The sequence below is a fragment of the Mirounga angustirostris genome, unplaced genomic scaffold, assembly GCF_029215605.1.
Source record: "Mirounga angustirostris isolate CCGP_5_RB_7025 unplaced genomic scaffold, mMirAng1.0.hap1 SCAF_8, whole genome shotgun sequence".
NCBI classification, from domain to species: domain Eukaryota; kingdom Metazoa; phylum Chordata; class Mammalia; order Carnivora; family Phocidae; genus Mirounga; species Mirounga angustirostris.
In genome coordinates, this window is record NW_026991716.1 from 137,851,069 (window position 1) to 137,872,604 (window position 21,536).

A 21,536-nucleotide genomic window follows, 5' to 3' on the forward strand; every position below is an offset into this window, starting at 1 on the left:
CACGGAATCGGGGGGGGGGGGGGGCTCTGTGTCCCCGTGAGCCAGAGTTCCCTGTGCTTAGAGCCTCCGTGCTACTTGGAATGGACTTTGATCTCTTTGATGCTGCTCATTGAGGCACCTTAAAAATGGGGAGTCTCCTCATTCTGCATAATTGACATGGTTCTGCCTCTGCAGTCAAGGAAAAGAATGCACGGCTGCCCCAGGTGTCCCTGGCCTAGGATGTCCTTAACGACCGCCCATCATGTAGAAGTGACTTGACCCCGGCTCTTGCTCTTAGAGTGTTTGAATCCTGTTTGTAACCGATGAGATTTTTAGCATAAGAAAGATCATGGGTGGAAAGAGCAGTCTTAGAACGGTCATCTTAAAATTAGCCTTTTCATATCTTTCAAGTACATTTTCTCTGAAAGATAAAAGTTCATGTCATTGGGGCACCTGGGGTGACTCAGTCGGTTAAGTGTCTGACACTTGATCCCAGCTCCGGGCTCGATCTCAGGGTTGTGAGTTCAAGCTCCACACTGGGCATGGAGCCTACTTAAAAAAAAAAAAAAAAAAATTCATTTGTGATCAACTTTGGAATACTTCCTAAGGAAAAAACAAAGCCTGTTACTTTCTAACCATTAAGCATCTCTGGTGCAATTTTCCATAAATTTGTCTGAAAATCCAGTGCAATCTAATTAAAATGCTAAGTCCCTTTTGCTGCACGTGATGCCATAATCCCATTTCTGGGATTAGGATGTGGGCGTCTCTGGGGGCCAGTATTCTGCCCACCACGTTCTTTAGCAGCGCTGTTTTAGTTCACTCACCGCAGTCCTGCCAGGTAAGTGTGTGTAACCCCCACCTTACGATGACAAAGCAGAGGCTGAAGCAGGCTTTGCTGGAGGCCAGGCTTGCAGGCAGTGACCCACAGCCTCTGCTGGGGACCCCACACTGTCGCTGTGGTCTCTGGAATGCTACGGTGCTTCCATAGTGTCAGCCGAGGGTCAACACGAGGCAGCTCCCACACACAGGTTTCCCTCCCCCAACCCCTGCTGTCTGCACTCTTGCTATCATTTGCCTTGATCCCTTTTCCTAAAGAGAAGTACCAGGTCCTGACATGGGGAAAGAGAGACTACAGGGGGAGACGTGGGCTCAGCCCACTTTGTTGTTTACACTCGACCCCGCTCCAGCCTGCTCCGCACGCCGGGTTACAGGATAACGCCCACCCTACTGCCACCCCGACCCTCTAGCCCAGTCTGTCCTCGCTTCCCCTGGTGTAGACTTGGGCCCCAGTCCTCCCAGGGTGTGCGCCCTGACTGCTGGGAGCCTGGCCCCACCCGGGAGTGGAGCCACGGAAATGAAGCGCGCTCGGGACAGTGGGAGCCCAGGGAAGGCGGTTCCAGTGAGCTCTGGCCGTTCTGTCAAGGGCACTGACGCTTCTGCTCATGAACTTGTAAGGATGATTCCTTTAGCCTCCCGTGGACCTGCCCGGCCTCCTGCCCCATCCTCAGCCTTGTGGAGAAGCACGGGCCGTCACTGCCTGTGCGATCCCGGAGAGACCCAGCTCATGTGAAATGTGCTGCTGTGGACTCTTTAGAAGCCAGAGTTTATACATTTTTAAAAATAAAATATATGTTGCAGAAAACAGAAAAGTCAGGCACTCATTCTCTCTCTCCCTTAATACCATTTTGGACTTGCTCTTTAAAACATACTTGTTTGAACCCTGTACGGATCTCAGAGCGCAGTCTTTCATCCACAAACCCTCGCTCAGCTCCTGCCCTGCGTCAGGCACCGCTCTGGTGCTGGGACCTGCGGCCAGGAAAACATAGGCAGACACGACCAAGATGAAAGGGGACGTGAGGTCATTTCGAGCTGGCAGTGGAAAAACTGAAAGACGGGGGTAGGTTGCAACCTTAGAGTGTTCAGGAGGCTCGCAGAGGTGCTGTGTGAGCAGGGGCTTTGCTGCAAAAGCCCTGGGGCTGGGGAGTGCCTGCCCAGGGGGGTGAGGTAGGAGCCGAGGGCAGGGAAGCAGCCGAGGGTGAATCAGGCGAGGCCCTGGTGATGCTTTTATCTGAGGACTGAAGCCCGGGGAGGGCACGGCTGGCTTAGGGTTTTTTTTTTTTTTTTAAGATTTTATTTATTTATTTGAGAGAGAGAGAATGAGAGACAGCACGAGAGGGAAGAGGGCAGAGGGAGAAGCAGACCCCCCGCCGAGCAGGGAGCCCGATGCGGGACTCGATCCCGGGACTCCAGGATCATGACCTGAGCCGAAGGCAGTCGCTTAACCAACTGAGCCACCCAGGCGCCCGTTTTTTGTTTTTTTTTTTTAATTTTTATCTTAATTCCAGTTTCGGTTGTAAAGGGATGGCTCAGGCTGTGTGGCACAGGGGGCGAGGGGTTACGAGGCTGTTGCTCTGGCCTGGGGATGGGGCAGGGGAAGGCAGTGGTGGGAGGCGGTGGGTCCTGCATCCAGGTGCCTCTTGCCGGTTAGAGCCCCTGTGCTTCCCGACAGAATGAATGTGGGATTGAAGAGCGAGCGGAGTTGGGGATGTGTGGTCTTGGACCTGAGCAGTTAGAAGTGTGGTGTCGCCATGGGAGTACGTTGAAATTGTGTTATTTCAGTGCCTGTGAGAAGGGGACATTTGTCTTTTCATTGTCAAGATAGTGTTTGTCATTTATTGGTGGTTAGCGACTCAGGTGAGGCAGCAGGTGAGTCTCGCCCCAGGGTCAGGCGGAGGGCTGGGGCGCTTGGGCTCCGCCACGCCGCTGGGCCCCACGCCTACCGCCCCCTTGCCTGGTCTCCTGGCACGTGGTTCCATTTTTACAGGATGTTACGTGGTTAGTGTATTGCCCAAGAAATGCTTTAGTTTTGAGAAAGGCTTCATTGGGGAGTAAACCGGGAAAGGAAAGTTCCTCCAGGAGGGGCTGCCGAGTGCTGACTGGGTGCTGCTGGATCGCTCAGATGCCGACGCCCCAAGGGGCCTCATGGGCTCAGGGACCAGAAGGAGCAGCCACCACCTGGGCTCTGGGCGCGTCCCGCATCAGCAGTGTCTTTGCTTCCCCGCTCGCCCCCGTGGGGTCCCATCACACCACCCCAGGTGGACCTGGCTGCCAACAGGAGGCGGGGCCTGGAGTCCGGGCAGCACTCCCCAGGCCATGCGCTCTGACGAGGTGCTGCATCCCCTGGAGGAAGGGGACCGTGTCTGGATCCCCACAGAACGGCTGTCTGGAGTCAGGGAGGCCCTGAGGAGGCCTTGCCTGCAGCTCAGCTCAGAGAGTGTTCCTTTGCTGGCTCTGTGAGGATCCCCTGGCAAACCCAGGGAATGTCACCGGGCAAGGAAGTGTTCCAGTGTTCCTGCGTTCCTTCACCAAATGCCATCATAGTATCACCCTGCGGTCACACCCGAAGCTATTTCTAACGGAATCTTAGACACCTGGCTGTTACGTTGCAGCCAAATGGGGTCCTTTCTGTACGTCTTAAAAACTGCCTGCATTGGGGCCTATTTACTTACCTGGGGGTCGGGCTTGTGCCAAAACCCAAGACCTTCGTTGGCGTTTGGAAAGGAAATAGGAGAGCCTCATTTATATTTGTTTTCCTTGCCCTTCAAAGTTTCATTTTCTCATGTGCAGATCAGTACATGAGGTCAGCACACAACTTACCAATAAATATGCACATCCGGGTTAATGCTCAGCCTGTTAGTGATAAGAGTGAATGATTGACATCATTTGGAGACTGGCCATTTCCCTTTCAACGTCAGTGTTGACTGTGACAGGGATAAAGACAGCCTAAAACCAGCCTTGGGAGGCCGGCCCGAAGCGAGCCGTGCCCGGACCTACAGGCAGGATGCTTGAGGATGCGGACCGCTGATGCTCCCAGTGTGTTTTGGGGGGAGCACAAGCGGTCTTACCGTGCGGCAGGTGGAAGCGCACACACTCCGTGGCGGAGTCCTCCTCTCTCCAGCTGTACGGGGCTCGAGACCTGCTGCAGCGCGACGCTCAGCGGGCACGATTATCGTGTCTGATCGGGGCAGTCGGGTGGGAGGGAGCCAGAACCAGATTTCGAACAGCATGACATTTCATTCCAAGTGCTGATTACTGAAGATTTCGGTCACCTCTACTGTCTGAGGAGCCCGGGGACCTGCCAAGTTCAGTTCCGTGGAACTGGAGCTGCAAGCTCCCAGCTGTCATTGACCCCACGCCTCCAGCGTGTCACCCACCAAATCCAAACCACGGGCACCTTCCCCGGAAGCCGCCCGGTTGTGGTCTGGCAGCCAGTCTGAGAGCCTCCACGAAGCCTTCCCGGGGTGTCCCAGGGGTGGTTGCTACAGGCACACGCAGGTGGGGCGTGGAGCTCCTTTACGTCCCTGCGACAAGCTCGCATTCAGCAAGTGCAGCAGGGGAACTCGAGACAGGAGCAGGAAAAGTCTGACACATTCGGGGCTGTTTCCCTGTTGTCCCCCCTTCCTCGACCCTCATCCCGAGACAGGTGCTGAGCGGTGGATGCAAATACCACGCTGGCCTGTGGCTCTGCCCGTCATCAGGAGCCCCAGCCAGCTTCTGCAGAGCCATGCCCTCTCCGTGGGCGCCCCTCTGCAGGATGGCTGGGCACGATGCTTCTTGGAGTTTCCTGTGTGCCCTGAGCAGCCCACCTGCGCCGGCACTCCAGGCCACTCCAGCAGGGCCTTCCCCGGGTCCTCTGACTTCCCACCTCCAGTCCTGGTTCTTCCCTTATTCCTGTTACGCTTTTAGCAGCTCGGTTTTTCGGGCTGAACCCTAACCGGACAGACATGCTTCATTCCGCCGCGCCACCAGCCTCACAACTCACGCCTGTACTTTCCCACTGCAGACGGGCGAGAGCCCCTTCCAGTCCTCGCGGCTCTGGCACAGCTGTGGGGAACAATTTCTAAGTGACTTGCTTCCCTCCTTCCAGATCCAAGACCTCCTGGCTTTCTTCCTCGCCTCACTGGTCTCCATCCAAGGTCACGTCTACGGGAGGCCACTGTCATGCCACCACGTCTAACGCGTAACTCCTCCCCGCTCTTGTGCCTCTGCTCTTAGCACCTTGCATGCACCTCATTGTTTATTGCTTGTGTGGGCTCCGTGAGGGCAGGGTTGTTGTCTTGCTTGCCGTCGTGTCCCCAGTGCCTGACATGTAGGGGCTCAGTGAGCATTTGTTTAATGATGAATCAAACGACAGGCCTGGAGCATCTGACGGGCAAGAGGGCTTTTGGCTGCTGGGACAGAGACAAAGGGTCACAGACCGAAATGAGAAATAACTTCTCATAGTATCAGAAGCTAGGAGTGCAAGTAGTAGGTAATTGGCTCTATAACCTGAACATTGTCAGGAAGAAGGACTTTTTAAAATCACTTAAATCAGGGGCTCCTGGGTGGCTCTGTCAGTTAAGTGTCTGCCTTCGGCTCAGGTCATGATCCCGGGGCCCTGGAATCGAGCCCCGCATCGGGCTCCCTGCTCGGTGGGAAGCCTGCTTCTTCCTCTGCCCACCCCGACTTATGCATGTACGCACGCGCTCTCTCTCTCTCTCTCAAATAAATAAATAAAACCTTTTAAAAAATCACTTAAAACCAGAATGGTTTTTTTAAACCAAAATGATTTTAAATAAAAATGCCAGATAATTTGTCCAAATTTAATTGGTCTCTATTCAGCAAGTATAGTCAGCAAGGGAACGAGCGTCTACTTAGAGGTTCATTTTGCCACCTATTCATAGTAGCGGATGGTTCTCATGGATGCATTAGGATTTCTCTGGCATAGTGGTGGGTACTTGCTTACTTTGCTCTGAGAGTCTTCACAACCTCCTGAGATGGGCTCTCTGCTGCACAGCTTTGTGCTCTTGATCGTTTTTTGTTCACGTGCTGGGGAAGATCTAGAAGAGTTGGCTAAGTAAAACTCTATCTCGGCCTGCAAGGGCCTCCTACACAGATGGAATAGTCATCTTTCTAAGTAGGAATCTTGGTTAGGGTCCTAAATTAGCACAAAAGGTCCTTAATCCTGTCATCTGACCTGTCAGTTTTGAAGTCTGTGTGTCCGTCCTTAACCAGCACAGGTCTGCTCTGCCTGTCCCACCTTTTCAGGCAGTATGCACTTAGGCTGCTCACTGCTTGGTTTTGATCAAGCGCCCGTCTGGAACGAAGTTGCAAACATAATTTGAAGGACTACCTGTGCATTTCATTTCTTAGATATTCTGTGAGCTCCACAGATCCAGCTGGATTACCAGAAAGCCTCTGACTTGATGCCTCCCCCCTGCTCCACCCCCAGAATTATGCTCTCTGCTTAACTTTACAAGAGACGTAAGATCTATGGATACAATAGAATATTATTTGGCAATAAAAGCGCTGATCCATGCTACAACATGGATTGAAAACCTTATGCTAAGTGAAGGAAGCTAGTCACAAAAGACCATATGTTGTATTTATATGAAATGTTCGGAGTAGGCAAATCCATAGGTAACTTGGAGAAAGTAGATTTGTGTTGCTGGGGAATGGGGAGTGTAAGCTAAGGAATATGGGCTTTCTTTTGGGGGTGATAAAGGTGTTCTAAAATTAGACGGTGGGGATGGTTACACAATTCTGTGAATATACTAAAACCCACTGAATTGTACACTTTATTTTTTAAAGATTTATTTATTTTAGAGAGAAAGAGAGGGGGAGACAGAGAGCACATGGGGGTGAGAGGGGCAGAGAGATTGAGAAACCCAAGCAGACTCCATGCTGAGCATGGAGCCCAACGCAGGCCTCGATCCTACAGCCCCAAGATCAGACCTGAGCTGAAACCAAGAATTGGACGCCCAACTGACGGTGCCACCCAGGCGCCCCTGAATTGAACCCTTTAAATGGGTGAATGTGATGGTATGTGAATTATATCTCAGCAAAAATGTGTGGAACCACAGAAGTGTAAAAAACACCACCTGATGACTGATCTCAAAGTCTTTGCTCACTGTATCACTGGGAACATCCATGGTAGAAATCCTGTTCAGACCCGGGTGTGTGTGCATCCTCCCTCCCCGCACTGTGCCCCCCAGGCAGGGACTAGTCAGCTGACAGAGAACACAAGTCATGGACGCTACTGGGTTTTTCTCTTTGCTCTGATGCCCAGGAGCTTAGCGCCCAGTGGCCAGTGTCCGGATGACTCTGTGGTCTGCGTGTTTGTAGCACTTTCCCCTTGGCTTTTCTTTCCCAATCTGCCTGTGCCCTTCTGATTTCAGCTTTTTTTTTTTTTTAATTCTTATGTTAATCCCCATACATTACATCATTAGTTCTAGATGAAGTGTTCCATGATTCATTGTTTGTGCATAACACCCAGTGCTCCATGCAGAACATGCCCTCCTCAATACCCACCACCAGGCCAACCCATCCTCCCACCCCTCTCCCCTCTAGAACCCTCAGTTTGTTTTTCAGAGTCCATCGTCTCTCATGGTTCGTCTACCCCTCCGATTTCCCCCACTTCATTCTTCCCCTCCCGCTACCTTCTTCTTCTTCTTCTTTTTTTTTTTCTTAACATATATTGCATTATTTGTTTCAGAGGTACAGATCTGAGATTCAACAGTCTTGCACAATTCACAGTGCTTACCAGAGCACATACCCTCCCCAGTGTCTATCACCCAGTCACCCCATCCCTCCCACCCTACCCCCCACTCCAACAACACTGTTTGTTTCCTGCAATTAAGAATTCCTCATATCAGTGAGATCATATGATACATGTCTTTCTCTGTTTGACTTATTTCACTCAACATAATACCCTCCAGTTCCATCCACGTCATTGCAAATGGCAAGATCTCATTCCTTTTGATGGCTGCATAATATTCCATTGTATATATATACCACATCTTCTTTATCCAGTCATCTGTCGATGGACATCTTGGCTCTTTCCACAGTTTGGCTATTGTGGACATTGCTGCTATAAACATCGGGGTGCACGTACCCCTTCGGATCCCTACTTTTGTATCTTTGGGGTAAATACCCAGTAGTGCAATTGCTGGATCATATGGTAGCTCTATTTTCAACTTTTTGAGGAACCTCCATACAGTTTTCCAGAGTGGCTGCACCAGCTTGCATTCCCACCAACAGTGTAGGAGGGTTCCCCTTTCTCCGCATCCCCGCCAACATCTGTCGTTTCCTGACTTGTTAATTTTAGCCATTCTGACTGGTGTGAGGTGGTATCTCATTGAGGTTTTGATTTGGATTTCCCTGATGCTGAGTGATATTGAGCACTTTTTCATGTGTCTGTTGGCCATTTGGATGTCTCTTTTGGAAAAATGTCTGTTCATGTCTTCTGCCCATTTCTTGATTGGATTCTTTGTTCTTTGGGTGTTGAGTTTGATGAGTTCTTTATAGATTTTGGATACTAGCCCTTTATCTGATAATGTCATTTGCAAATATCTTCTCCCATTCTGTCGGTTGTCTTTTGGTTTTGTTGACTGTTTCCTTTGCTTTGCAAAAGCTTTGTATCTTGATGAAGTCCCAATAGTTCATTTTTGCCCTTGCTTCCCTTGCCTTTGGCGATGTTTCTAGGAAGAAGTTGCTTCGGCTGAGGTCAAAGAGGTTGCTGCCTGTGTTCTCCTTTAGGATTTGGATGGACTCCTGTCTCACATTGAGGTCTTTCAACCATTTGGAGTCTATTTTTGTGTGTGGTGTAAGGAAATGGTCCAGTTTCATTCTTCTGCATGTGGCTATCCAATTTTCCCAACACCATTTGTTGAAGAGACTGTCTTTGTTCCATTGGACATTCTTTCCTGTTTTGTCGAAGATTAGTTGACCATAGACTTGAGGGTCCATTTCTGGGCTCTCTATTCTGTTCCATTGATCTATGTGTCTGTTTTTGTGCCAGTACCATGCTGTCTTGATGATGACAGCTTTGTAATAGAGCTTGAAGTCCGGAATTGTGATGCCGCCGGCTTTGCTTTTCTTTTTCAACATTCCTCTGGCTATGCAGGGTCTTTTCTGGTTCCATACAAATTTTAGGATTATTTGTTCCATTTCTTTGAAAAAAGTGGATGGTATTTTGATGGGGATTGCATTGAATGTGTAGATTACTCTAGGTAGCATTGACATCTTCACAATATTCGTTCTTCCAATCCATGAGCATGGAACGTTTTTCCATTTCTTTGTGTCTTCCTCAATTTCTTTCATGAGTATTTTATAGTTTTCTGAGTACAGATCCTTTGTCTCTTTGGTTAGATTTATTCCTAGGTATCTTATGGTTTTGGGTGCAATTGTAAATGGGATCGACTCCTTAATTTCTCTTTCTTCTGTCTTGTTGTTGGTGTATAGGAATGCCACTGACTTCTGTGCATTGATTTTATATCCTGCCACTTTACTGAATTCCTGTATGAGTTCTAGCAGTTTTGGGGTGGAGTCTTTGGGGTTTTCCACATAAAGTATCATATCATCTGCAAAGAGTGAGAGTTTGACTTCTTCTTTGCCAATTTGGATGCCTTTGATTTCTTTTTGTTGTCTGATTGCTGTGGCTAGGACTTCCAATACTAGGTTGAATAGCAGTGGTGATAGTGGACATCCCTGCCGCGTTCCTGACCTTAGGGGGAAAGCTCTCAGTTTTTCCCCATTGAGAATAATATTCGCTGTAGGTTTTTCATAGATGGCTTTTATGATATTGAGGTATGTACCCTCTATCCCTATACTCTGAAGAGTTTTGATCAAGAAAGGATGCTGTACTTTGTCAAAAGCTTTTTCTGCATCTATTGAGAGGATCATATGATTCTTGTTCTTTCTTCTATTAATGTATTGTATCACATTGATTGATTTGCGGATGTTGAACCAACCTTGCAGCCCAGGAATAAATCCCACTTGGTCATGGTGAATAATCCTTTTAATGTACTGTTGGATCCTATTGGCTAGTATTTTGGTGAGAATTTTTGCATCCATGTTCATCAGGGATATTGGTCTGTAATTCTCCTTTTTGATGGGGTCTTTGTCTGGTTTTGGGATCAAGGTAATGCTGGCCTCATAAAATGAGTTTGGAAGTTTTCCTTCCATTTCTATTTTTTGGAACAGTTTCAGAAGAATAGGTATTAATTCTTCTTGAAATGTTTGGTAGAATTCCCCTGGGAAGCCATCTGGCCCTGGGCTTTTGTTTTTTGGGAGATTTTTGATGACTGCTTCAATTTCCTTAGTGGTTATAGGTCTGTTCAGGTTTTCTATTTCATCCTGGTTCAGTTTTGGTAGTTGATACATCTCTAGGAATGCATCCATCTCTTCCAGGTTATCTAATTTGCTGGCATAGAGTTGCTCATAATATGTTCTTATAATTGTTTGTATTTCTTTGGTGTTGGTGGTGATCTCTCCTCTTTCATTCATGATTTTGTTGATTTGGGTCATTTCTCTTCTCTTTTTGATAAGTCTGGCCAGGGGTTTATCAATCTTGTTAATTCTTTCAAAGAACCAGCTCCTAGTTTCGTTGATCTGTTCTACTGTTCTTTTAGGTTCTATTTCATTGATTTCTGCTCTGATCTTTATGATTTCTCTTCTCCTGCTGGGTTTAGGCTTTATTTGCTGTTCTTTCTCCAGCTCCTTTAGGTGTAGGGTTAGGTTGTGTACTTGAGACCTTTCTTGTTTCTTGAGAAAGGCTTGTATTGCTATATACTTTCCTCTTAGGACTGCCTTTGCTGCATGCCAAAGATTTTGAACAGTTGTGTTTTCATTTTCATTGGTTTCCATGTATTTTTTTAATTCTTCTTTAATTTCCTGGTTGCCCCATTCATTCTTCAGTAGGATGCTCTTTAGCCTCCATGTATTTGAGTTTTTTCCGACTCTCCTCTTGTGATTGAGTTCTAGTTTCAAAGCATTGTGGTCTGAAAATAGGCAGGGAATGATCCCAATCTTTTGGTACCGGTTGAGACCTGATTTATGACCTAGGATGTGATCTATTCTGGAGAATGTTCCATGGGCACTAGAGAAGAATGTGTATTCCGTTGCTTTGGGGTGGAATGTTCTGAATATGTCTGTGAAGTCCATTTGGTCCAGTGTGTCATTTAAAGTCTTTATTTCCTTGTTGATCTTTTGCTTAGACGATCTGTCCATTTCAGTGAGGGGGATGTTAAAGTCCCTCACTATTATTGTATTGTTGTCGATGTGTTTCTTTGCTTTTGTTATTAATTGCCTTATATAATTGGCTGCTCCCATGTTAGGGGCATAGATATTTACAATTGTTAGATCTTCTTGTTGGATAGATCCTTTTAGTATGATATAGTGTCCTTCCTCATCTCTTATTATAGTCTTTGGTTTAAAATCTAATTTGTCTGATATAAGGATTGCCACCCCAGCTTTCTTTTGGTGTCCATTAGCATGGTAAATAGTTTTCCACCCCCTTACTTTCAATCTGGGGGTGTCTTTGGTTCTAAAATGAGTCTCTTGCAGACAGCATATCGATGGGTCTTGTTTTTTAATCCAGTCTGTTAGCCTGTGTCTTTTGATTGGGGCATTTAGCCCATTTACATTCAGGGTAACTATTGAAAGACAGGAATTTAGTGCCATTGTATTGCCTGTAAGGTGACTGTTACCGTATATTGTCTGTGTTCCTTTCTGGTCTATGTTGCTTTTAGGCTCTCTCTTTGCTTAGAGGACCCCTTTCAAGATTTCCTGTAGGGCTGGTTTTGTGTTTGCAAATTCCTTTAGTTTTTGTTTGTCCTGGAAGCTTTTTATCTCTCCTTCAATTTTCAATGACAGCCTAGTTGGATAGAGTATTCTTGGCTGCATATTTTTCTCATTTAGTGCTCTGAATATATCCTGCCAGTCCTTTCTGGCCTGCCAGGTCTCTGTGGATAGGTCTGTTGCCAATCTAATGTTTCTACCCTTGTAGGTTACATATCTCTTCTCCCGAGCTGCTTTCAGGATTTTCTCTTTGCCTCTGAGACTCGTAAGTTTTACTATTAGATGTCGGGGAGTTGACCTATTTTTATTGATTTTGAGAGGGGTTCTCTGTGCTTCCTGGATTTTCATGCCTGTTTCTTTCCCCAAATTAGGGAAGTTCTCTGCTATAATTTGCTCCATTATACCTTCTGCCTCTCTCTCTCTTTCTTCTTCTTCTGGGATCCCAATTATTCTAATGTTGTTTCATCTTATGGTATCGCTTATCTCTCGAATTCTGCCCTTGTGATCCAGTAGTTGTTTATCTCTCTTTTTCTCAGCTTCTTTATTTTCCATCATTTCATCTTCTATATTACTGATTCTCTCTTCTGCCTCATTTATTCTAGCAGTTAGCGCCCCCATTTTTGATTGCACCTCATTAATAGCCTTTTTGATTTCTACTTGGTTGGATTTTAGCTCTTTTAATTCTCCAGAAAGGGTTTCTCTAATAACTTCCATATTTTTTTCAAGCCCAGCTAGTATCTTTAAAGTGATGATTCTGAACTCTAGATCTGACATTGTACTAATGTCCGTATTGAGTAGGTCCCTGGCAGTCGGTACTACCTCTTGTTCTTTTTGTTGAGGTGATTTTTTCCGTCTTGTCATTTTGTGCAGAGAATAGATTAATGAGAGAACAAAATGCTAGCAGAGTAACCACGTCCCCAGAAAATATACTCTAAACAAATCCGAAAATACCTGAAGCAGTGGGATAAGAAAGGGAGAGAAAAAAGAAAAAGAAAAAAAAGAAAAAGATAAAGATAAAGATAAAAACAAAAACAAACAAAACAAAAGAACAACAACAACAAAAAAAAAACCAGAATGTGATCAAATATGATCTATATGGTATATAGATCAGTGCCACACACTAGATTTGGGGTGTATTTTGGTCTTTTAGAAGAAAGTGCCTCCCAAAATTTTAAAGAAAGAAAAACTTATATATGTACAAAAATAAGGGTTGATATGATGAAGGGATGGAATATGACTGTAAAAATGGAAATTATAAAAAATTTTATAAAAGGAATTGATAAGAAGTTGTTTGAAAAAAGAAAGGATTTAAAAAAAGAAAAAAGAAAAAGAAAAAAAAGGGAGAGGATGTGATCAGGCAGGGGAATAGAAAACACCATATACTAGAGATTTAGGGTATATTTTAATCTGTTAGAAGAAACTATCTCAAAATTTTAAAGAGAGAACAACTTATATATATAAGCCAAAAATATGGGTAACCACTATGAAGGGATAGAATATGACTCTAAAAATGAAAAATAAAAATGTTTTTTTTTTTTTTTTAAAAAGGGATTGATAAGATGTTGGTTGAAAAAGGGAAAAAGAAAAATTCAAAAAGAAAGAAAAAGGCAAAAAGACAGTTAAAAAAAATTAACTTTGAAAGACTAAAGAATCATGGTAAAAAAGCCGTGACTTCTATGTGCAGCATTCCCCTAGCGCTGGAGTTCTGCCGTTCTCATTGATCGGTAAACTCGGTCTTGGCCGGCTGTTCTCGCTGATCTTCTGGGGAGGGGCCTGTTGCCGTGGTTCCCAAATGTCTCTGCCGGAGGCGGAATTGCCCCGCCCTCGCCCCCTCCCGGCCAAGCAATCTGCTCGGGTTTGCTCTCGGGGCCTTTTGTTCCCTGCGAGCTTTCCGTCCAGGTTTGGAGGCAGAGAGTGAAAATGGCGGCCTCCCAATCTCCGCCCCGGGGGAGCCGAGAACTCGGGGCCCCGCTCCTCAGTGCGCCCCCAGAGAAAAGCCGTCAGTCACTCCCGTCTCCCCGGTCTCCGGCCGCACTCCGTGCTCGCCTGGGCTGTGACCGCGCGTTTCTATCTCTGGCACCGACCCCGGGTGGAGTCTCCAAACCCAGCAGATCCCTGCGGTGCCCTCCCGCGCGGCTCCTCCCGGGGGAGGAAGGTGAGTCTCCCCGGATCTGCCGCTTGTGGGGTCCCTGCTGGAGGAGCAGGGGCCCGACTGGGCCGCGGATCACGGTTTATGGCGCCTGGGCTCCGCCTCTGCAGCCGGCTTCCCGGCTCCGATACCTGGGAGCTCTGCCACCCTCAGGCGCCCCCGGTCTTTCTGTGACCCCGAGGGTCCTGAGACCACACTGTCCCGGAGGGTTCCACCCCCCGCTTAGCCACCAGAGTGACGTCCCTCGGCGGATCCGACTTTTAAAAGTTCCAATTTTGTGCTCCGTGGTTCTATCACTTGCCAGAAGCGGCCGACGGAGGCCCCTCCCCTGCCGTGTATCCTCCCGAATATCGCCTGGGATTCACTTCTCCACACGTCCTACCTTCCAGAAAGTGCTTGCTTTTCTGTTGAGAGAGTTGTTGCTCTTCTTTTCTTTGATCTCCTGTTGAGTTTGTCGGTGTTCAGAATGGTTTGGTCTCTATCCAGCTGAATTCCTGAGAGGAGACGAAATCCAGGTCTCCTACTCCTCCGCCATCTTGCTCCGCCCCCCGTCTGATTTCAGCTTTTATCCATGTCCACATTTTTACTTAATTTATGTGTCTTAGCTACTTCACATCCTTTGTGGAATACAGGCAAGTGAAACACACACACACACACTCACACACACACACACACACCTATGGACATTTCCTGAGTGCTGTTTACAGGTAACAACTTCCTGGAACCTTCCACGTCCCCTGTAATATACCTGCAGATGAACCATGGTGACTCCTCTTCAACAGCTGGTTTTGGAGAGACAGTGGCAACTCTCCCCGGAATGCGAGTGTTAGTCAAGCACTAGGTGACCTACTGGTAATGAAGGCCCCAGCCCCCCCTCTACTGCCCCACCCCCTGAAATAAAGGAAAGGAGACTTGGATATGGATGACCCTCCATATGGAATTGCAAAGGGTCTGACTTAAAATTGGGCACTCTAATGTCAGTACTTTCTGCCCAAGAATCAAGTTTTAAAATGCTACTAGAAAAATCTAGAAGGTTGACAAATTTGTATTGTGTATAGCTAGTATTTCTGCTAAAGCGGTTTGGCAACTGTACCACCAAGATAAATAGGCACCTCTTAGAAAAATTCTGTACTTTTAGAAGGTTATCAAAATTCGGGAAGGGGTCATTTCGGTTACCTCCAAGGGAAAGATGACCGGCAATATAGTAACGACCATAATCATTAGAACCATTTGTGAGAAGCAGAAAAGCCACATATGGCACCAAAAATCAGAAACCAACCAGGGGTTTCCATTGGTCAGCTATTTTCTCTTGTGTGCTCTGTATGTAGGCCTGTCCTACAGGAATATCCTTCTAAAAATATGCAACGGGCAAAAGTATTCATGTCCCAAACTCCCATTCTTCTCTCCTTGTTTCTTCCCAGATCCTTTCATAAAGAAGGTAACAGGCTTGTTTTCTTTCTTTCTCCTCAATCATTTGTATTTGGCTTTTCTTTGCCTTTGATTATCCTCCTGGACATGGCCCCTTCCCTCATTGCCCGCCCTTGCGAGATTGTTCCACCTGGTCCCGACACGGGTTTGTTCTCTCTGAGCGGGAGCCGGGAGATGCTTTGGTGTCCCAGAGAGACAGAGAGAGAGAGAGAGAGAGAGAGAGAGAACGAGTGGGGGAGGGGCAGAGGGCAGAGGAAGAAGCAGGCTCCCCCACTGAGCAGGGATCATGGCCCCAGACCCCGAGATCATGACCTGAGTGGAAGGCAGACGCTTAACCGTCTGAGCCCCCCGGGTGCCCTGGAGATTAAGATTTTAAACGCCCACAGCAGTGGCTATCGGTCCTGGCGGTCACTTGCAGACTGTCAAGCCTTTGTACAACTGCCGCATGCAACCCCCCAGGCACCCACAGCATCCACATCCTGCAGACAGAACCAGACGGGATCTGAGCCCGGACAGCTTGCCAGGTGGAGGGCAGGGAGATGGCGGCGGGGCTCCCCCCGGGCCGGGGCCGGGCTCAGGGGGAGCCGGCGGCGCTGTGCTCCCGCAGCGAAGTGTGGACAGACCTCGAGTCCTGAAGGCTAGGGAAGCAGCCACATCTCCCGCCTCATGGATTCAGAGCCACCACCAGCTCCACCCCTCCTGCTCCTCATTGGCGGTGGTCGGCCCAGAGCTGCTCGTAGCCCGAGGCCCTCTCTGTAGGCGACAGCTTCTCTGTCCCTCCCGCGCCTTGGACAGCCAGCCAAGTAGCCGCTGCTCATCCTCTGCGTCTTCATCACCGATTTCCGCATTAGAGCATTTCCTCTTTGATGGGAACATAGTCACTTTCAAAGAAATAGGAATTAACTGTTCAGTGTGGGTGGTTTCTTAGTGCCACTATGTGGAATTTGTGTCCTGTCAAAGCAGTAGAGAATATTTCCTCTGTGCAGTATTATTACTCACACACGGACCAAGTGTCAGGTAGCTTCCTTTAGAAAACTGAGAGTTGCAGACCGACTGTTACAGGCAGCCGCCGTGGATGTCCTTCAGATACCGGGAACTCATGTAGCTGTGTTTATTTTGATTCTGATACAGAACAAAATAATTGCCTGGGACTATATCCTTGAACAGCCTGATGATCTACTTTTATCAAGAACCTACCTAGAGAAATCTGAGTTTATGGAAAGTATTTTGAAGATTGTCAGTCTATTCCTAGGTTATGTAGGGTTTTAAGCACATTCCAAGCTGGACCTCTAAAAAGCTGTGTACTTGGACTACAGTGTTTTTATGCTAAAAAAGCATTCATTATTCACTCCAAAGAAGACCAGGAGAGAAATTGTATTCAGATCTAAGTGCAAGGAGAGCTAAGAAACAACATCAGTGTAGTATCCTTCTGGAGAATGGTAATCATGTTTCCCTTTTTGCTTTGACCACCAAGAAGCTCAGATCAAATACGTAGGTAGCTATGAATTCATATTAATATCTGTGAGACTGCAGTCTGGATAGCTCTGTGGTAATTTTTCCTTTGGACTAAATCTTTCATCCTACCTGTGCTTCTAAGATCTTAATTTTATCTACATCATTTATAAGCATTCATTAAAGTCATCTCAAATATTTTATGCACTTGAGAAGGGTGAAAACAAAGTAGTGAATAAATATTTATGGATGGACATTTCTTTTTTTAAATTTTATTTATTTGTTTGTTTGTTTTTTTAGTGAGCTCTATGTCCAATGTGGGGCTTGAACTCAGGACCCCAAGACGGAGAGTCGAACACTCTAGTGGCTGAGCCAGCCGGGCACCCCTGTGGATGTACATTTCCTACAACGGCGTGTCTGTAGGGCTTTAATGGCCTTCCCTTCTTATTCCTTGCAGCCATGTAACTGCTATGAGAACAGGGCTAATATTCCTGTGAGTCACCATGACAGTTGGGGAAGGTGGGGGCTAACATACACACCCATCCAGGAACTCTGGCCTTGTTTGGCTCCGTGGGCTCTGTTTCCCTGAGCACCTCCGGCCCGCTTCCCACTCCTGCAAGAAACAGGGATGATCTCACCTTCAGAATTGCCAGTCTCCAGTCTTGAACCACATCCTCTACTTTTGTGTTTTCCGCCAAGAGGTGCATTGAGAATATACAATAGAGGTAAGTGTAAGAAGTTTGTCTTTTGTGTGCAGAACTGTACTCAACTTTGTCCAGTATTTTGTTTAAGACATCAGGCGCCCACATTCTCAGGACCTGTGGCAGCCCAAGGATCACTCTGAGTTTTTCAGTTACAACAGGTGTTCTGGGGACCCTGGGCAGAAGCAAGCAGGCACTTACCAGAACCTCCTCCATCGCTCTGTCCTCCCGGGAGAGCCAGCCCAGCAAGGCCCTGGAGGTCATCCTGAGGAGCTCTAATGACAAAGCAGAACAAGAGCATAAGCTGTTCTTTGGTCTTGAGAGCTTTCTTTATGTCATGATAGCTTTTGTGTGCTTCCCTTTTTCGTCATGGCTGTTAGCAATGTAGAACGAGCCCACCTCTTAGTGTCCCCAAACGGAGACAGGGACAGTCGTAATTGCCTGTCTTCATTATCAGTCATCTTGGAGCCTAAAAGAGGGAGACAGGTCACCTCGTGGGAGGGGAGCAGGGCTGGGCCGGGTCCAGTTTTTGTCCACCCTTGTAAGGCAGGTGGCCCCCCAATCTTGAACCTTTGGAACTTCAAGGTGGAAACGTCGATGAGAAGGTGTGGACAATCGGGGGCGTTATCTGAATAGCGGAATGTTATCTTGTGTGGAAAACAAAGGGACTTCATTAAAACCCCTTCTGAGTGCTGCCTCTTAGAAATTCAGAATCTCTCACTTGCTTAAAACAGCCTCTGTCACGCATTTAAAAACAGCCGATTTGATTTGGGGTCTGCCAAGGTAAGGGGATCTTCCCTGGTTTGGGGAGGTAAAATTCCCCTAAAAATAGTTGCAGAGATAAAAATGCAACTTCTTACAGAAGCAGGGAAACAGAAGAGTACATAGAGTTATGGGAATGAGTTCCGTTTTTTGAAAACCCAAGTCACCACTGGAGGGCACCTAAGAATAAGAAATCCGACAGGGCTTCGCCTTGCCTACAGGTGGAGTCACTTGAAACTCTCTTTTTTTCCCAAATGGAAGGAGGGATGCTATTTTCTGAAATATGTTTTGATGTGTTTTTGTTCTCAGCAGAGTTTGTGACTTGTGTCCCTCTTCCTCTGCCTGAGACAGACATCATTGCTCACGCTAGGGTTTAAACCAGTTTAAAAAAGCTTTCGGAGATGCTTGAAGGACTGGCTTCCTGGGGGCTGTTTGGGGGTGCTGTAGATATCATTAGCTCTGGCCTGGAGGACAGGACACGGAGCGTCTATTTTAAGATAGACTGGACATTCAGGGGCTGATGCTGGTCATGAAGTCCCTGTTGGGGACAAAGGCTCGAAGGTGGGATGCTTGACGTGGTGCTCAGACCCAGGCTGTGGAGAGCCCAGGGGCTTTGATTAGGTGCAGGAGAGGTGGTTCTCCCTGCTTCCGGTCTGGGAGCCTGGGTGGAGGGGCCCCGGGGCATCCTGCCTGACCAGCCTGGTGTGACCTCCCGCTTCATTTGTGGGCTGAGAACGTCCTGCTGGGGTAGAGGTGGAGCGGGGCAGGGAGACATGCCAGAGCCAGGCCAGGAAGGTGCTGACGAGGCCCAGAGCCCAGCAGCCCGGGCGTCGGGGGGAGCTCGGGGGAGCCCAGAGGTGGTGGTGGCCGGGCCCTGAGGCCTCACCGCCAGGGGCCGCTCCCGGCAAAGGCGGAGCCGCATACAGGATGCTGGGGCAAACGGGACTGCACGGACAGCCGTCATGCGCTCAGGGATGCTCCAACGGCCTTGCTGAAACTTCCCGGTCCACAGGCGGGCCAGGCCACGGCCACCAACCATCTTCCCCCTGCTGCAGGCAGGAGCAGGCTTGCGCTGAGGTCTGGCAGCTCTCCCCCTGCCGCCCACTTGCTGTTTGCTCTTATGGGGCAGAGTGCCCCAGATACCGTCCCACCTTGGTGTTTGCCTCTCCTAGGACCCTACTCAACGTCACCCCTAAGGCCACGGGATCCCTTAGCCGCCTTGTACCAATGCTGCCTGGGCTCTGCAGGGGGAGGGAAGGAACGGGCTCTTCAGGGAGGGACGGCTCTGTATGGGGCGGGTGTTCGAAACAACTGAACTGAAAGTCTTCTTGCCTTCCTGCCTGAAAGAAACTATTTAAACTGCAAGAGACGAGTACTGTTGGGGTGCCGAGGCTAAGGATCCCTCCTACCCGGGGCAGGAGGCCGTGGAGACGGAGGCAGAGGTTGGGGATGCGGCCCAAGCCAAGGGACACTAGGAGCCAGCAGATGGCGGAAGGGGCAAGGAAGGGCCCTTCCCTAGGGACTCAGGGCGGGAGAAGGGCCCGGCTGGTACCTTCTGGCCCCCGGAACTGTAAGCGAATACATTTCTATTGTTTTAAGCCCCCCAGTGTGTGGTGATTTCTTCCTCTAGGAAGCTAACCCACTCTCCAACGTAACTGGTGAGAACAGGCCCAGCCCTGGTGACTCTGGGCTCAGAGGGGAGCATGCACACTCTACATCTCACTATCTGCACGTCCCCAAACAAGCTACCCTCCATGGCCACGAGGCTGGCTGTACCCAAAACACACACAGCAGCAAGCGTTGCTGAGAATCTGATTGCGGACAGATCCAAACCCTCAGCCGTCGCCAGTGGGCCCATGAAATGGCGTAGCCCTGGGGAAAACAGCGTGGCGGCTCCCCAGCAGGTTGCCCATGGGACCAGCACTCGATCCGGGAGTTCCACTGCTTGGACTATACCCCCCAAAACCGCAAGCGGGGACTCCACGCCATGTTCGCAGCCGCATTGCTCACAGCAGCGAAAGGGCAGAGACAACCGAGGGTCTGTGGCCTGAAGAACAGATAAACGAAGTGGTATGTTCCCTGTGCTCAGTATGATTCAGCCTCGGGGAACTCAGACCCAGGCCACGAGGGGAACGGACCTGGAAAAGAGTCTGCTAAGGGAAAGAAGCCAGAGCAGAGAACAAATACTGTATACAGTTTCTGTTTGGGAAGATGAGAAAGTTCTGGAGACGGTTGGTGGTGGTGGTTGCCCAACAGTGTGACTCTCCTTAATGCTGCTGAACCGTGCCCTGAAAAAGGTTAACAAGTCAGTTTTACGTTATGTCTGTCTTAGCACACGCACCAAGCTGCTGCACTGTTAACTCCGTTCTGTGCTTCTCCCTTGACAAATGCACCTTCGGCACAGTTGGAAGGCCAGCTTGGGGTCGAGAATTTTTGGACTCCTTGGAGTTCCGTGTGGGGACCTGGCGGCGCGGGGCGAGCTGGCTGCGGGCCGTGGCCCAGCCCTCTTCTCTGCCTGCACTTGGCCCTGTCCCTCACCAGGAGCGGCCTCCCTGACGCCCTCTCTCTGGTGGGGGTGGCTGGTGGCCAGGGAGACCCCGAGCCCAGGGCAGCAGGCCCGTGCTGGTGACGGCGCCGCTGAATCATCTGAGGCTTGGCCGAGCAGCCCCGTCCTGATGGAGCTAAAGCTGCCGCACGATTTTAGCAATCACGCAGTTGTTTTTGGCATCCTAACTGAGCCCGGATTTTTTTGTCCTGGAGATTCTGTGAGCTAGCTAATATCCTTTTAATAAACCCCCTTTCTATTCAGGTTAGCTGGAGGCCGTTTCTGTCACTGGCAGCTCAGGGACCTCCCTGACACAGGTCCCTGGGCGCACACGTGGCTTAGGGCCGGCAGTCCCGGCAGCGTCTTCTGGGTGCCCCAGTTGCTTCTGAGAGGGGTCCTAAAAACTAGAGGGAAAGAAGGCTGTTTAGGCAAGTCCCCCAGTGCAAGTCTGAAGAAGGACATCCTCCAACAACCCAAGTTCATCGACAGATAAGTGGATGGGGAAAATGGGTTCCGAACACATTCCGCTCCGTACGATGGGACCTCATGGAGTCATAAAAAGGAAGCAAATCCGACACATGAGACAACGTGGCCGGACCTCGAAGAGATCAGGCTCAGCGAAATAAGCCAGTCACAGGGGGACGGATACTGCATGCTCCCGCTCACGGGGGGCGCTTCGGGTGGTCAGACTCAGAGCCAGAAGACGAGAGCTTGCCAGAGGCCGAGGGGAGGGAGGGACGCAGGGTTCCTGTTTAGTGGGGACAGAGCTGCCGTTTGGGAGGATGAAAAACGTCCTGGAGATGGAGGGTCGTGTGGTTGCACAACACTATGAATGTACTTAGCACACTGAATTGGGTACTTAAAATGGGTAACATGTTAAATTTTATGATAGGTACATTTT